This window comes from Pomacea canaliculata, linkage group LG9, assembly GCF_003073045.1.
Source record: "Pomacea canaliculata isolate SZHN2017 linkage group LG9, ASM307304v1, whole genome shotgun sequence".
In the NCBI taxonomy this organism is placed as follows: Eukaryota; Metazoa; Mollusca; class Gastropoda; order Architaenioglossa; family Ampullariidae; genus Pomacea; species Pomacea canaliculata.
The window spans coordinates 5,708,935-5,727,037 of record NC_037598.1 but is presented as its reverse complement, the minus strand read 5'-3'; the positions used below and the strand labels follow the sequence as shown (position 1 = coordinate 5,727,037).

The window sequence follows — 18,103 nt, the reverse complement described above, 5'->3', positions numbered from 1 at the left end:
CGTACACTGCAGCGCAGGACTGCGCATGCGTCCTGATGGAGTTCGCAAACTGCTTCCTGTTCTCTCCGACAGCGGACATGATCGGGCATGGCCCATAGCGGCATGGCATTTAGCGCTCTCGGGATGCCCAGGGGGAACAATCAGATGCTCCTAGCCACAAAAAATTATACAAAGACCGTAAAACAAACAGCCTTTCCCCCCTTCCCTTTCAGGAATAAAAAAAAAAAAAAAAAGAGAGCTCCATGCAAATTCCAGCTTGGCATTTCGACTGTCCTTTTTTTTCTAGAATCTAAGCAAAGGCTTCGTGGGGGCAGGATCGATTCTATGAGTGCCCGAGACCCTGCTGTCCGAAATTTGTGTGAGGAGGGAGGTTACGAAGGTGACTGTTGGGGAGAGGGAAGGGGAGGGGAGGAGGTGGGATAGGAGACAGACAGGGGTTGAGGTGGTGTTAATAAGGGGATTCACGGGGGCGGCAGAGGCCTTGGGGCGAGGGGTTTGAGGGTTGAGGTTGGGCCGCGCCGACCACTGGCCTCGTCATGCGACCCAAAGCCGCCATGACTGTACCGACAGAAACATCCTCCCCAACGCCGTTCCTCGAGCCGAGTGGAGACCGATGGGGGAGACAATCCTGGTGATCTCGACTGCAGTCAGCCATTGCTGTGTACTCCTTCACTTCCGTTTCTGTCGTTTGTGTAATTCTTCTCTACCTTTTTATGTGTGTGGAAACTGAAAATAAATTATTCAGAAAGATTTGTGACTGTGGCAGTTTAAAAAACATCCAAGAGGAAAACCTCTCCTCCTTCTTAAAAAATCATTTTTTGGATAGCGATGACTGGGTTTGATCGCGAGGCTGTTAGACTGGTCGGGATGTGGCGAGGGTGCGATGTGAGAAATAGCTAGCTGATAATAGGCCAATGGGTGGCTCGGGGCAGACAAAGCAGAGGAGCTGTCAAACTATCGGTCTTTAATCTAGGCGAGCCAATGAATGAATTTAGCTCGATCTGCCGCGATGTTGCCTCCCTACATTTCTTTTCAACCTTTGTTTTTTTGTTTTTTTTATTCTCTTCCATTGTCCATTGTTGCGTTCCTTCCTTTCCATAGCTGGAAAACTTATAGGAACATCAGTCTAAGAAGTTCTTCAGTTGTCATTTTTTTTCAATAATCTTTTCCATAATTTGTTGACATCAGCACATTTTTCAGGACTTTAAGTTACGAAAACAAACTGTAGTATAGAGAGGAAAGGGGTTAATTCAGTTTGCCGGTCTTTCAGTATTGGGGTAAATACAGAAATACACATTGCATCTTGAGGTCAAGTCTGTTACTGCTGCCTGCACATCGTGTTCGCCACACACACACACAGAGAGAGTTTACGACAATAAACAATATTTGCCTTTGCTGCTTTTGTTACAACCAAAATGTCCGATAACCGAATCGATCCTATAACCGAATCAACAGCGTCCTCTTGTTTATTGTAATTACGTTTCCTTGATGTCCGCTCGTAGATTCCAGTTGAAGGCATGCTGGGTAATCAGATTTGTTTAGCTGCAGTGTCCACATTTTTGTGAGCTGTTCTTTTTAATATCTCTTACTTCGGGAAAGTGACATAATATTCCAGCCTCCTGTATTAACTATGACAGCAAATAAATTGTTTAAATATTTTTGTCTTTTTGGGGGCAACAAATTGTGAGACATGACCAATTGATCCATCGATCAGTTGATCAATCTCTTCGCGTGGGCTCACGTGACTGTTTACGAGAGCTAGGATCATGGGCGCCCATCCTCTGAACTTTGACCTTTGCCCAAAGACGGTTGCGGGCGCAATGCGGCGGTCCATCCGCCATCCCTCATCAGCTTCGACTGGTCAGGAGTCCCCCCGCGTGGCACGATTACGCCACTTGCTGTGTTGTCAGGCAGCGCAATTCGCTCCCCTTTCGGGTCAAAAACAATTCGATTTCATGCTTGGCTAGTGCAAATGGCATGCTTTCGCTTTTAGAAGGGCGCGGTCGTAATGAGATTTCCAGTCTTGTCTTTCTGGCGACCGCAAGCGCGGTGGGAATTCCTGAAGACGAAGGACAACAGTGACTTCTTGAATGTCCAAGTGTTTCTTCCATTCCAACGTGCCAGGACATTACTACCGGGAGGAATTCATTGTAAAGTTCCACCGCCCTTCGCTTCCAACCCACTCACCCACTACACACAAACCCACCCCCCAACCACACACAAACCTCTTAAACTTTCTCTTTCCCATCGGCTCAGGGTTTCAAAGTGTCCATTGCTTAAGAACCCTCGGGACAGGCTTCCGGTCTTGGTACGCAGCTTCGCTTTTCTAGAATTTCCCTTGCCTGTAATGCAGTCACGTTTTTAATGCAATCACAAGACTCTGATACCTGTAATCCACTTTCCTGTAAACACTTCCTGCAGCAGATAATGTTACATCATTGCTTCTTGTCAGGTGCTTGTGCGTGAACTGCCATTTGGCGGCGCTTAAAAATTCTCAGAAATTTTTGGCCTTTAGAAATGGACACGGTAAGTGTGGGTAGGGGGAGACAATAAAAGAAAGAAAGAAAGAAAGAAAGAGTATAAAGTAAAATCGATTTGCTCTTCCTAAAGCATTGATCTTCGTTGGTCTAATTGGCGTCAGACGTACCACCTGCTTGTTTCCCTTTGATGAATGCGAGGCTCTGTGGGCTTTTAACTGCGCGCCATTTACTCTTCTCATCTTCTGCCCTCTGATTCTTCATCCTTGAGAATGGGGAAAACTAGTCTTGCAGACATCTTTATACAACAAAAAACCAGCATTGGATCGTGTGGCAAAACAGTGCTTAGCAATGCTGCCGTGACTTCAAGCTCTTAAAAAAGTCGGTAATTGAGAGAAATCAGCGGGAGATGCTTCAGTTTATTAGGCATCATTTCAGGACATATTAAAACGGATGGCTGGAATCTTTTTCTTTTTTGTAAAACTGGATTTTTGTCCGGAGTGTTTGAGATGCTATGTGTTTCTGGGGAAGAGATTACTGGTAAGCTTCTCATCTCAAACAACCGCGTGTCCACGAAGCTTTGATGGCAGATTGAAAACAGAAGCTGAAGAGAGGCTGGGTGTTACCATTCTTGTGTGAGAATGTTTGTGAATAAATGCGCATGCGTGCGAGTGTGAATGCCACAGTTTGGATGCCAGAATCAGGTTAAGAACAGAAAGCATGACACCTGCAACACACTGGTGAAGAAGCATCGGCTATGTGTGTGTGTGTTTGATCATACTGGAGGTGTTAACCAGTTAACGGATAATTTCCGATGTTAGTGTGAGTTACACAAGAGTATTCCGATTGCTCTTAATGGCGTAGAGTGCCTGCTTTTTTTTGTTTTGTTTTTTTTTTTTGTTTTGGTTTTTTAAGAGAGGCAAATTAGCAGCAAGCAGATCACAGCCACAAAATTAGGTTTTTATTCCGATAGAATATGCAAGCATTGTAAGCCTTAGCACGTGACACTTCACGTGACTGTTTTGTATTCAAAAAAGCACAAACGGCATTTGCACATGAAGGATACCCTTTTCTTTTGATTTTTGTTGAACTTCTTGTCAAACCATGAACGTCCATGGTCAGACTAAAGGCTGCATATACAACCTCGTTTTGGAGGAGATCTGCTTATACCGAGGACGTACAGCACAGAGGAATGCCGGGAACGCTGGAACTGTGCTGACCACAGCAGCCAACCAATGGGCTTATGTAGGAGGAATGTCGGGTGGCGGCAGGCTAATGTGGAGCAGGGCTGCGAGAAGCAGTTGCGCTTCTCGTTGACTTTGGCATCTGCCGTGCATGTTCTCCGCCAGCCGCCGGAATGTGTGGGGCGTGCAGTCGACGTCGTGGCTGTGGTCGTGGTTGCTGTGATGACTCCATCGTTTCTCGCTCCATCGCGACCCGGGAGTGTATTTCTGCCGCAACATCCGACATCAGCCCCATCACTCCATTGTGCACGCACATCTCTCCCTACCCAGAAGTCTTTTCTCTTTTTTTTTCCTTTTTCTTTCTTTTTTTTTTTTTTTCATGGGCTTAGTGTCAGGCGCGTTGTTTCTGCGGAGATGTTTGTGGAAACGGTCTCACATTTCGGAATGTTGGAATGATTGATACGTGAGCAGAAGAGCAATCCTAACACCTTCCCACTCGTCCCGAAGGTGTTAAGAACAAGCACGCCGGTTGCTGTCATTCTCGCTTAACCAGTACTGTGGTGGCATGATGTATCACATGTGCCTATAATAAAGCGCCTTGCCATTATTGTGTGGGTGGTCCCATTTATATAACGGTCTCTTGTGGGTATTCCTGCCCCATTTTTACAACCATCAGCAGACGATTAGTTTGGGGATTTGTCTGTGTCCCCTTTCAGGGCAGGCTGTGGTCTCGGTAAAAGAAACTTGTTTTATCGCCGCCATCAGACAGCTATGTCGGTCACATTTGGAACGGGGAAAAACGGTTTGTGTACATTGTAAACTTAAAGAAATTATTTGTGTTTAATAATTATAATATACATGCATGTCAGAGCAGCACAAAGCGGGTGTGCAACGAGAGTGTAGTCACAGTGTTTAGTGGTGTAAAAGGACAACCCCGTCAAGATGGCATTACTCTTACATTTGTAAGGCGACAGTATTTCTCCCCCGCACGGCTATCAGAAAAAAAAAAACCCAACTAACAACGGTAATGCAGGAAGTGTGTGTCAGAGAGAGAGAAGGGGCAAACAACAGTTTCAGCACATGCAGTTTATTACGAACCCAAGTGGAGGCCCCTATAAGAAAGGTGCTTTTAGTCAGAGGGTTGTTCAGAAGCGCGAGGAGGACTCGGAAACAAGAAAGTTTTGCGGAAAGGCTGGCACTTGTGTTGCCGAGGCGTCTCCTAGCGAGCGTGTTTGCCTGACAGGAAATAAGACAGAGTGACTTCCCCTTTTCGCCTTCTTCGGCCTGGCCACTTCTGAGGCACGGCAGCGGAGATGGCGCGTCTAAAATTAGAAGCTGAATCAGACTTGACTGATGACCCCGGCAGTATATAGGTGCACGACACGCGGCGTCTGGGAACCTCCAACCAGCCTATCAGCGATTTCAAAGACAAAGTCAAAACCCAGACAAACATCAGTGCTTACTTTGTTTGAGATGGTTGGTTGGGAGGGACTAGCAGCTCGGCAAGGACGAACTGATGAAAAGCATGAAAGGACAGGCTTAAGATGACATGCAAGCTTCTTTCTTTCATGATTCCTTTCTTCTGACCAGTGTGTTTTATTTCCATGCGTGACATTGTTCGAGGAGCACATAGGGCGAAGGTCGCAAATATTTATTTTGAAACGGCCGGCTTTTATTTACTGCAAGAAAGTTTGCATTTTCCATTCGTGTTGAACTTTTTGGAGGGATTAGGGGATGAACGCCCAACGTCTAATCTTCCTGCTGCTGACGACGCTGGTTAGCACCCTCAGGGGCGGCTCGAGGCTCGTGGCGGCCCTCGGCACAGAAAGAATGGGCGGCCCCTTCGCACGTCAATGTCAATAAACCAAGTGGCGGCCCCTGATATTCTCATTACGGCAGACAGTTATAATACTACCTATAAGCTGACCTATCCGACTTTTGCAACATTAGTAAAAACAGCGGACTAATTAAAAAGAAATAATGTTTTTCTGTTACATAGCCCTCAGTTTTGTTCTTTCTGTTTTGCATTCAATATATATTGTATATATAGGTGTGGCGTACCCTGTGCAGGTGCTACGTTTGCACCTGCCGCGCCTGGCACCTGTATGCAGTGCATCATTGTTTGGCTCATGACTGCGAGTTCCTTAGATGTTATTGATGTTTGGTTCATGCAATTTAACTTGCTGTAATTCTATAGAAAAAGTAACAAACGAATAAAGAAAATACTTATTCGATATATTAATGACAGATGATGAATTTAATTCACTTGTCAGTAACTTTGTGAGTTTAATTTCCCGTTTGACTCAGGTGAGCTAGCGAAAAAAGGTGGTTGGCTGGAGGCAGAAATAGCAAAGTGCAGGAGATGTTTTGCTTTTGTTTCTTTCGTCCACCAGCTTTCATCTCTTCCCAACGCCAGAATTAAACCAGTGAATTGCTCCGACTGCTCAAAACTTCTTGTAGACATGTTACCATGTACTGGTCGGATGCAAACTGCATACCCGTTAGTAAGCTATGAGCTGCCAGTGACCTGTGGGAGAACAGGTCTTCACCATAGTTTGCTGTTAGTACAGATTCCTACCCTCTGACCTACCCCGAGCCCAGCCCCGGTACAGACAGGGCGATGTCTGTATTTCCATCGCCGATGGAGTAAAGGTTACAAAAACTAGTTTATTTACTTGTAATCTTTCGACGATCAGGAACCTGCAGAGCGTTTTTACCCGAAGACAGGAACTCCAGAAACGACATTCACAAGAACAGGAGGAATATTGAAGGTTCTGGGGTAGAGACCTGTAGAGATCGTGTGGGCGAGTGAGTGAATATGTACATAGGTGAGTATGTGAAAGTTGCTTGTGTGTCGTTTCCGTCCTTCGTGCTTGCACGTGCCTTCACACGCTCGCCATGTTTCTCACCAGCCCACCGTCTCATCCTTGTGGCCTTGACCCTGTGCTAAAAACGTCTCTACGCATGGCACATGACCCGAGTACCACGTGGTCTGTCTTCGATATCGCGACAGATGTTTCTGAAAGCAGCGTCGAGGCTGATAGGTCACAGACCGCGAGGTACCGCGATTAGGGGAAAATATCAGGGTCTGGAGTGACAGGGGAGCTAGATGGCTATACCAGCCTTCCTCCTCCTCCTCCTCAGCCACCTGGCGGTGAGGGTCAAGACGCTGGAGTTGCGGGCCTTCATCGTCGGCATCTGCATTGTGTAGAGTAAAACTGTCAGTCAGTCTACAGTAGCGGATGTCTTGCGGGTAGTTTTATGGGTGGACAATGAGGGATTGTGGGTTTTTTTTTTTTTTTTTTTTTGCTTGTGTTGTTGCCGCCAGACTGACGAACGATGGATTCAATCACATGGCGAGTTTCTTAATTGTCGGCGCATGAGACTCGCGCATTTCCTTGAGTCACGCGCGAGCTCTTACAGGGGAGAAGTGGAGTGTGAAAGGGGAACCATCAAGACGAATGCCACTCCGGAGGTTTGAAAGAAGGCATGTGGAGAAAGAGCAGAAGGGCTGTCTCGATCCGAAAAACAGATCGTCGATGGTTTGAAGAATAGCGCGTGCCCAGTCATCTTGTTGCTAATTCTGGCTCTTAGTTTTTTCCTCACCCCTCACCCACCTCGCTACCAACCACCTCTCACCTCCTTTCTTCTCAACATCTTGATGTGCCAGTCGGGTATTTGAAGTCTCGGCTGCACAAAATGCTCGGTTTTTAAGAGAACTTTTCCTACCCATAGTTTCCTTGAGGTTTTTGCAACATGTTCTGTCTCACAAGAAATCTGTTCGAGCAAATATTGTTGATTAACATTTCACAGAAATAATTTTGTTTTTCTTGGGATCGAGGGGAAGCAAAGGTGTAAGGATACCAACGATAGTTAATTAGTCCTAACAGCGATTCAGTAGCTCGCATTCAGTACAGTTCCGACCATACTGAAGTAGTTGCTACCCTGAAATTTTATCCCGTTTCAGGAAAAATAATTCTCAACGGATGTAGAAACTGACTTCAGTTTGCTGAGCCTGGCCGCCTTCAGTGTTTCGGTGTTATTTATGTAAACGGAGGTGTGCAGCCAGCTTGCTTCCATTGTTTGTCAGTTTTTCCTCTATCACTGGACGTGAACAGACCCATAATTTCCTCTCTCTTTTTATCTCTCCCACTTTCTATCACTCTTCCTCTTTCTCCATTTTGCAACAGACGACTTGTTTAAGCAGAGAAGGAGCTGAACGGCCACTACCCGTCTTTTGTTAATCTGGAGCCAACTGTAGCCGGCGCGTGCAAGTGCCGGTAGTTAGGCTGCTGCAGCTGTTGACATTTCGAGCGCTCGACGAGCGAAACAGTTTGCGCTAGCCGCGAGCTGCCTTCCTCCAGCCTGGTGGCCTCCGATGTGATTTGCCACGCCAGGCGGTCAGCCATTTTAGAAAATTTAAGACTCTTCTCGCGCTTGCCAGAACTCACAGCATCGATATAACAATAAAACATGCACACACGGTTAGCCCAGTTCAAAGAAACGCGTTTTTTTTCTTTAACGGGGTAGGAGTTTCCAGAATAACTGTTTTTTCTGTACCACTCCCCTTCGTCTCCATCTTAACCACCCCTCCTCTCTCCCTCGTCGGATTTCTTTTATTTTTTATTTTATTTTTTCGCAGTTGCTTGCTTGATAGTTTAGTCTCCTGAATGTCCGTTGAAACACGGTTCCTTGGGCCCCATTCAACTTAAGTCATCCCTGGAGGCGAAGTTTATGGAGGTAGGGGTCGCGACAGGTCTAGGTCGTGACGCCACAGACCGTTGGAATAGGAAATGTTACGTCACGGCCTAGCCTCGTTTGCCACGGCCAAGGTTTTAACCCCACAGACTTCCTTCGCCTTCTGAATTTTTTGGTTATTCGCCTCTCCCTGGTTTGCACGCTGATGTTCGTATGAATATTATTCACGTTGGAGAAATAGCCTCTCGGGGACAGGTGCTGTTGCGGGTGTCGATCAAAGAGTACTCACCCTCGTCACTTTTCTTCCCCATGCTAGGTCGTGACGTAAAGCTCGTATAGTGGACTGGCAAGTCTCTGACGTCACTACCTAGCCTACCTCGCCAGTCTCTCGGCGAGTGCAGAGGAGACGTGAAAAGGATCGTGTTCGAACTCACTCTCTCCCCAAGCTCCCCCAGCCTCTCTTGCCACCGCTTGCCACTACCCCCACACTGACCGTCTCTGGTAGTGTTTATCGGTTCGTTCACGCACTGGATCAGCGTCAATCTTTTCCGAGACGACGGCGCATGCGCGGAATCCACGTGTCGTGCCGGCTGCCGCTAACTGCCGGCCTTACCCGTGATCCCCGCAAGATCCGCGTCGAGAATAAATCTTTCTTTGACTGGGTGATGCGGGTCTCCATCGATGACAAACGTTCTTTGACGAGAAGGAAGCGCGTGGGAAGCCCTCGTCCAATCAGCTTCTTATTTCACGAGGCTGCAGACAGGAGCGTTGAGTAGTTCCATTTTCTAACAGTACTCCTTTGATGGTTTGTTTATCGAGTCATACAAATGAGAGCGAAACTGATCTTTGGGTAGTCTACCTGTCACCACAATTCTGACCCCGGCAACGTGTTAACTGACCTTTTCCACAATCATTCAAATTGTAACGGCTATACTTTCCCCTTTACCAGTATGAAGCTGACCGGATGTACTACTCCGGTTGTTCCCTCCGTCACTTGCTGGCACTCGTTAATGTTTTAAATTCTTTAAAAAAATGATTTAGAAAGGTTTCAACGGAGGGTTAGTTTTAAAGCCTTTTGAGCAGGAAGATCGTTATTTAGCGCCGCGAGCTGCTAGGTGGAGGCTTCTGTTTTAGGGGAGGGGGAGGCGAAAACCCACGAATTTCATGGGGAATTACTCTCTTCTTTGCCACTTCCCGGTGCGGTTTTTTCCCCCTCACTTCATCACATCAGATAGTTTTCTCCTTTCACCCTCATCTCGGACATCTTGTGCTAACTTTTCCGCAATTTGTTTCTGGTTGCCTTTGTTTGTGTCCGGAAGTTGCAGTTTGTTTACGGACTTCTGTTGCAGATGACTTTGTACTTTTACTTTGGAGGTAGACGAAAAGAAGACAGAAAAAAAACAGTTCTATCCTATGTCCTTCATATCCACTACTGAAGAGACAGCAGGAGGAGAGAAGTTAGAAGACGGGTGGCTGCTATTCCGGGGGTATACCCCACCCCTCAGCGCTAGTGCGCGTGTGTTCGTGTTTATTTTACTGTTACCGCGCGCAGCCACGATTCTTAGTGCAAAAAAAGTATTTTTTCAGTTTATAAAAATAGTTTGACTTTGGGCTCGGATTTGGTAAAGCAAGAGGCAGCAGGTGTGCCTTGCTGTAAATAATTCTGTGAGACTGGGGACCAGACAGACGAGTAAGAGGAGAGCAGGAGGAGACAGATGGCGGGCGTCATCTTTGTAGTGGAGGAACAGCCAGCTTGTCTTCAGCCGCGTGCATCCAGTCTCGGCTCCCAAAGCACTCGGACTAAATCCTATTACAGCGCTCGTGCAACTGTTGTTTCCTTTAACATTTAAGCTGGATTCTCCCACCACCAGTAAACCTTTACTCCTCCCTCCCTTTCCAGCTCGCCTCCAGTACAATCCACTCCTGTCTGTCTGCATGTCTGTTGCATGTCTCTGTCTGACCATCTGTGTGTGTGAGAGAGAGAGAGAGGGACAAACACACATCAAAGTGCAATAAACCACAACCGCTGTAAATCATTCTAATCTCGGGTACAGTTTTGTTTAAAAGAGGAGACACGAAAAACGTGTAAGAGCGTCTGATTTCTGTTATGTTGTTGTTCTTATTTTGTTGGATTGTCTATTTGTTCTCAAAGACGTTTTCAAAGTCTACACCTTTGTGTGCAGGAATTGGCTTTTGAGAAACGGTTGTGCAGACTCTTTTCCCCCTTCTAGGCTTGAATTATCTCCTTTTTGTTTATATACTTTTGTTTAATTTTGTGCGGTAACTTCAGGACGTTCGGAAGAGGAAAACGGATGTTGAGTAGTTACATATTATGGGACATTTTATTCATTCCTTCAGCCTTTGCCCTCCAGGAGCTTACCTGGCTAGTGTGTATAAATCAGTCCCTAAATCAGGTGAGGTTGGTGCGGTGAACCTAGCGGAAGCGGGTTGGTGGGGGTATGGAGAAGGAGAGAAGAGAGGATGGAACTGAAGTAATTTTGGAAGGAAGGACAAAGAGAACACAGGGTGAAAGCTTTGACTGCGGTGTATACAGGAAGCGCGCGGTTGCTGCCCTTTCTCCAACCTCTCGTTGCATCTCGTGCAGTCCGGGAGGCCGACACACGTGCAGGTTTGTGCACGCCAGACAGGGGAAGATAAATAGTAGGGCGAGCGACCCCTGTGGGGCTCGACCAGCGCCACCTACACGAGGACCCGTGCCGCGCTCAATGGGATGCGAAATTCCTTTTTTATGATTTTCAGGGAACAGCTCTCCACCAGCGACAGGATGCGGTGCGCGAGAACGAGGCTGGGCGTTCCTCCCTTTTCCTCCTCTTTCAAACCTTGTTCAGCGAGTCGACCAACGAGGTACCTGTCTAGAGGTCTGTGTTGCAGGGTCTGGAACGAGAGATACACCTGCAGCAGATGGCTCCCCATCAGAACCCTGTAATAGAGTTTCTTTCGCGAAAAAGCAGTCAAGAGGTGGTTAATTCAGTTTGTCGTGTTCCTGTTGAGAATTAAACGACGAACCTCCGTTTCTATGACACGTCCCAGTAATTTCTAGCTGCATTTGTTGTTGTTTTTTTGTTTTGTTTTGTTTTCTTCATTGGGCTCCTACAGAGCTTGGGGCAGGAATGGGCGAAGGGGATCAACCCTTTTTATATCGGAAGTAGACAAGAAAGGACGAAGCAGTTTCCCTCATCTATGGCTATAAAGCTACGAAACTCCTGGAGGAGTTCCTCCAGTCTGTAGCTGTAGGTAAGAGAAGGGCGTAGACAGATGCACTTCCGGTCCTCTGCTACGATCTCGGATTATGTTGTCCGCAGGGTGGACTTCCCTGAGTTCACTGAAGGTAAAGAGGACTATAAGGTTCTCTGACCTCTGACATCACAGAAAAGATCATCGGATTGAAAGTTGCTGTCGATGCTTTCCTGTCGTCTCACATCATGGGAGCAACGGATGCAGCTGTTAGCGTACATAAACTTACAAAATCATTTCTCCCGTTTAGTCTCACTTCTCCTTCCTTCTCTCTCGTCTTCCCTCCACTCTCTCTCTCTCTCGCCCCCCAAGCTTCTCCTATCTGACGGTTAAGTGAGGATCGGGTATCGTGGGTTCGGATCTCTTTTGGTTCACCTTGTTCCTTTCTTCGCATATGGCACCTGTTTGCAGGTACGTCTGCTGAACTTTGGCGGCTGGCTTGATGTAGAAATAAAACAATTGTTGCTCCCCGGTCTTTCCCCTTTCTGTACCACGACCGCGCGCTCGCGCACACACACATTTTGAACATCTCAAGGATGACACACCAAACCGTTTATTGTTTGTACACTTTTTGCATTGGAAAGTTCAATTTTGACGGCCTTCACATCAGAAAGCCAAGTCATTGTGTCTTTGGCATCAAGAAACTCCCATGGAAGTCTGCACTGCACTACTCAGCATTTAATTCACCACCGCACTCGTTCTGGCATCTGCCGAGGCTTGCCGCGTGCCAGAGTTGTGGATGCGGGAGTCAGGAAGCAGAAGCAGCCCAAGTTTTTAACTGCTGTGCCGCAAACTTCATATCCCTCCGGCCATATTGTCGCTTTATGGCATGGTGGGAAATGATTCTGTCATAACGGGGAAATTTGTAGACCATTTTCTTGCTCCTTTATGTTCTTTATACGTCCTAGCCTCCTTTGCTGTTTTTGCCAGAAAGTTGCTGCCACCGACTTTGTCTTCTGGCTTGTCTTTTATCTGTTTATTTGGCGGGAGGGGGAAGGGGGTTGTGTAAATATTAGCTTAGTGAAGAAAACGAACCAGTTCATCAGGGTGCTTTTTTGAAAATCCAAGGGCAAAGCCCCGGTTTCTTTTTTTTTCCAGCAGGCTTTCAAATATCTCTTTCTTTCCGCTTTTTGTTTCTTTCTTAGACAAACTTTCACATGCGTGCTCAGAGGCGTGTGTGCGTGTTGCACATGCGCAGATAAACCCTCGCTCGTTCTCTCGTTGGTTCGTTCGATTTGACTTATGTAGTACACAGAAGAATAGGCCTGGATCTTCGAAGCAATGGATCTCTCTGTGTACAGAATTGTTCACTCATGCAATACTTACTTTCTTCTTCCCCTAAACACATCCACTCTTTTCTCTCTTATGTTTCGTGTTCTCTTTCTTTGGTCTTCTCCCTCTTTTATTCATTCGAGCAACTTTCTGATTCAACAGCATCGTTCATTATGTTCTGGAATTTCATCGTTTCCCCTCCCGCGCCATTTGCACATGGATCTCACAGTAGAGGGCGCTCCCTGTCTTCCGCTCTTGCTTGCCTTCTGGCGGTCTTTCAGGGCGTTGCAGTTAACCTGACGGGGCGCGAGTGTCTAGCGAAAATTCCTCTACCGCCGGAGAGCTTTGTAGTACGAACAGCTATCAAACCGGAAGCGAGAGGCGCTGGAGGGAGGGAAGCAGAAGAGCAGAATTCGGGTCGGAAAATGGCGCCGTGCTTTTCGGTGTAGTATGCAGACATTACCCTTAGGGTCTGGCAATAACATAAAAATGAGAGATTAGGAAGATAGACGCTGTTGATTTGTTCTCCATCCCATGATCCCCCACTCCTTCCTCAATCCTTCTCGTTCTCACGTTGATCCATCCCCATTCTACCCTACCCTGTGGAGGAATACAACAGGATCCTAATGCCGACATTGACATCAGCTGACATTTTGACTAACCCTACTTTGCCATTCTGATTAACCCTGACCAGACATTTCGTCTAACACTGACGGCATTTTCACTTGATGATCGATAATTATTGACGATGTGGTTGAGATTAGTCACATCCAGCCAGCCAGCCAGCCAGACGGACGGAGGAAAGGATGGGAACAGATTCATAAAAGCGACCGACACACATGCGTTGAATAAATTTAGGATGGTTTCTCTCTCCCCCCCGAGTCTTCAAGAAAAACTTTGAGTCTCATAGAAGTCGCTTCCTTCAGAATTCCTTGTCTACAGCAAGAGTGTGTAGGGGCCAGGCAAGTCCAAAAATACGGATCGCCTCTCTTCTGAATTCTGACAGTTAAAACATGCAGCTGCACGTCTACTTATTTTTCTCAAGTGTGTTTGTCTGATACTCGGACAAAGTCTTCATTTCCTTGTACATACACAGGACCAAAATCGTCAGATGGGTGTGAGATCTGATCAATAGGAGACCTAAGCCCCCTGCTGGCGGCCATTTTGTGCTGAAAGCCATGTTTATCTCCTTACCGCGGCCGAACCGCCTTCTTCCTAAAATTGACTTTTACTGGACGGCCATATCTCGCAGCAACCTTGTTCTTTATTCTTACTGTTTACAGGGAAAGGCAAAAAAAAAAAAAATAAAAAAGAATGCGCACAGCTTTAGAACTCCTCCAGGGAGGGCCGAGATCATAGCAGACATGAACACATAATTAAACTCAGTATTGTATATCGTTTGATTGTTCTTGCAATGAGATTGCTAAGGGATTCCATTCCCAGAAGGTTTAAGAATGTAGGATATTCGTTTTTGGCAACAGGTCTGATTTGATTAAGCTCACTTGGCAATGGCTGGAGGAACTCGCAGAGCGGCGAGAAACCCGTTCATGGAGGGCGAACCGGGAAAGTAGACAGTTTCTTATTGGCCCACAAGTCTCACGAGGACGAGTGTTAGCGAGATTATGTCTGTATTAAAACTGTATTGCTCGCTGGCAATCTCGACAACCGATCTTTTTGTCTATATTTATGAATTTCATCTGGCTTCGTCTTTATCGCTCTTCCGTTTTACAACTGTTTCGGGAAAATGTTTAATCTTGCGCATGTCTGCAAATGCGTGACCCCTGCCACCCCATACCGGCCTTCTTCCCCCTTTGTACGACCATACCTGCTTTAAGAGTGACTTGGGTAGAAAAATCAAAGGGAATAATTTCCCAGGTGGCGCATTTTTATCATTGATGTTTAGCAAACCCCTGATTTTATGTTTGAACCTTGTATGTGTTGTGCAATGCATTTCTGTGGAGTATTTGTTGTTAATAAGGTTAGTGCTAACTTGTCATCACGAAAGCTTACATTTTATTTGTATGGGGCCTTAAAGATGCATATTTTCCAATTATTTAAATGAAGTCCCTCAGATTTATTTATTATTGTATTATAATTACTACACAGTCAGTACGCTGGTGTTTTGAGACAAGTTAAAAAAAAAATTCTACAGCAGCATCCTGAGACGACAAATATCCAATAATATGGATTTCGAACATGCTGCAAGAACTAAAAAAAAAAAATATATATACTGTGCAGTATCTCTCTCTCTCTCTCTCTTTCACGCGCGTGCGCAAAAGCCAACTTCCTGTTCCTTTTCTTTCTTCGCTCTACCTACCGAGCTGCTCACCATTATCCGCCTACAATCACTCATTTACCTAGCCGATTTATTTGGGTTGTCTTCCTTTTTTGCACCAAATGTTTGCTTAATCGTTACTTTGAATGAAGCTATTTCTTGTTCAAAGACAAGCCGACCTACGCCCTACTTCGATAACAAATTACATCTTGCACGTGCACATAACTTTTTTGCCTTATCTTAGGGGTAGAATACAGACCAGTTTCTCAACCACTTTCGCTGAAAGAAAACCTTTTTGATGTATTTTGAAAAAAGTGTCTTCATGGCTTTCGGTCATTCAATACAAGAGTTCCTTTGGAAAATGACTTCCGCTGTGAGATGGCTTCCCTCCGACTGCTTGGCGCTGATGGAGCAACATGGGTTGAAGGAGATGCCGAGGCTTTCAGATTATTTTTTCGCGGGATTTTTGTTTGTTAGCCGTTGACAGTGCAATGCTTGGCTCTTTCCTCAAAAAAGAAAAGCCACCTTCTCGTGGGCGACACATTTCTTATCGAATTTGAAAATGTCTGTGTGTGACCACCACATGAAAGGTCTCTCACCGCAGGCACCGACTCCACGGCTGCCCCGATGGCCCACAGGTGGAGCTTATCACCAGCCCCTTACCTGCACTAATCCAGGTTATAGCCACTCCCGCGGCGTGGATAATCTGGCCCCTAGGTGGCGCGTAATGCGCCTGTAGCGGGGCTAGGCTTGCCAATCACAAGAGTCATGCACTCCTCTCGTTTAGCCGCTAGCTTCTTGGTGCGAGTCATTTCCGGTTGTTGAGAGGTTAGCACGCAGCAAATGACTTCGATGTCAATTGGTCTTTGGCGAGAGAGACTGTATCAGCCCTGCGTTATGATTGGTGCTTGCTTTTTTCTGTTGAAAGTGAGATTGAAACTATTTTTCTTAACCTTTCTTTTTTTTTTCTTTGTAGAACAGTTCTGAAGTAGTTCTTATCACACATCCGCATTGCCATAAAGAGTAATATACAACAAACCATATTGCTTTTCTTCTCTCCCAAGCATGTAGAGTTAAAAGCTTTTCGCACCTCTCTACCTCCTGCAATATCAAAACAAAAACAAAAAAATATTCAAGCACCGCATTTAATGTCAAGAAGTAATCTTTCGATCCTGATAAGGTAAATACGAGTTGATCTGTTGTGCATGCATACTTGAAAGAACCAATCAGCGCACAATAATGGGTCAGTTTCTAATCTGGAAGAGGTGCATTGAAGTGGGTGAAGAACAATCCATATGAAAAATGCTCCCAAATATTCCCTAATGTGACATAAAACGTTTCTCCTCCAATTGTTTGGAATAACAACAACAGCAAAAAAAAAAGTAAATAATAACCGTTATCTTTGATAGAGCGGTTTTGTTAAAGGTTCTTCGTCGTCTGTACTATTTTCTTGGTAATTTTGCTATTTAACGATGGCCACTGGTTTAATTGGACGCTGATGTATATTGTATTTCCCACAACATCACCGAAAGAAGATAAAGTAATAGCAATATTCTTAGGCTGTGGATGACAAATAAAGATGATATTAACCGGAAGTTCTAGAGATTCCGTTGGAACAAATATCCGCAAGTAAATAAATCAACATGCCAGGAAGCAAATAATATATATATAATTATCTCGACGATGATGACGATGGCGATGATGATAATGATGATGATTTTGAAGGTTGCTGGCGGAGTTGCTGTTCGTGGGAATAGTGTGATGCTGCCCCAAGATGTGTTCAGACGGCTGCAGTTGTCATAACACTCGCGCACAGCATCAAGAGAAATGCACTTTGTTTCCGCACCGCGCGGAGCTCGCGACGACACAAATGAGTTGATGAGGGAACCAGCTCCGTCGACACGTGATGTATGGCGGGGCACGAGGAACGCCAGCAATGCCCCCAACCCGTTCTGCCTTTTGCCTGGCGTATAAACCTCTACCCTTGTCTTCTTCCATCCTTCTCTGTCCTCTCAATCTTTGCACTTCGGCTTTTCTTTCCTTCGTTTCATCGGCTTCTTTTTTTTTTTTTTTTCGTTTTCTTCTCTCTCTCTCTCTTCCCTTTGTCTCACTGTCTACCCCATCACTTCATTTAGTCACACTTTCTATCTCCGTTTTCTCGGTCTTTCTTTCGCATCTTTATTTCTTCCCTGCATATTCCTTTCCTCGCTGTCATCGGCACCTGCACAAAGTGTTGAGCGTGCGTGTGTGAGAGAGAGCGCGTTCTTGTGCTGACGAGTGCGCGTGCTAGATGCAAGGGGTGCGTAGTTACGGGTGGGAGTGCGTGATTGACAAAGACAGAAAAGTTCACTCGAGAAGGTGGGTACAATGCGAGCAGCTCGCGTTACAAAGGCGACAGTGAAGAACAGCTGAGTGCACATTTCCTGGTCGCCCCTCCCACCATTCCGTTGATCAGTTTTCAGCTAACCCTACCCCCAGCCCCTGACACTTTGGTCGTGATGAGATCTTTTCTTTCTTTTCCCCCTCTCTGTTTCATCCCTTCACCCCTTGTCACTCTCACCATCCCGTCCTTGGTAACGGGGTTTGACAGGATGAGACTACTGTAATCAGGGTAGGAAGTGAGGGTAGCAGTGATGTGGCCATTTCTGTTTAGCGACCGTGAAAACATCCGTGAGCTACCAAAACATTGGGAAATGTAGTGTTTGTAATGACTTTGAAATCTTCTATCAGACCCGTTAGGTGTGATGTAGTTGTCCATTGGTATTTTACATACTGATACGATCGTGTATGTGTGATGTATACAACAGCAGCTCTCGTCATGCTTTGTTCATTTCAAGTCTTGCACGAGGGTGAGATCGCTCACTTAAAAGTCAGTTGCTCTTTTTTTTGTCTCCTGTTTTCTCGCTAAACCCTCGTTTTCATCTACCGTCCTCGCGCGCCGT

The 18,103-nt window shown here is 45.9% G+C and overlaps 1 protein-coding gene across 6 annotated transcripts in view; it reads left to right on the top strand.

The window, feature by feature from the left end:
- Positions 1-18,103, top strand: part of LOC112571517 (prickle planar cell polarity protein 3-B-like) — a 120,988-nt gene that overhangs the window by 84,888 nt on the left and 17,997 nt on the right. The gene's annotated exons all lie outside the window — the stretch shown is intronic.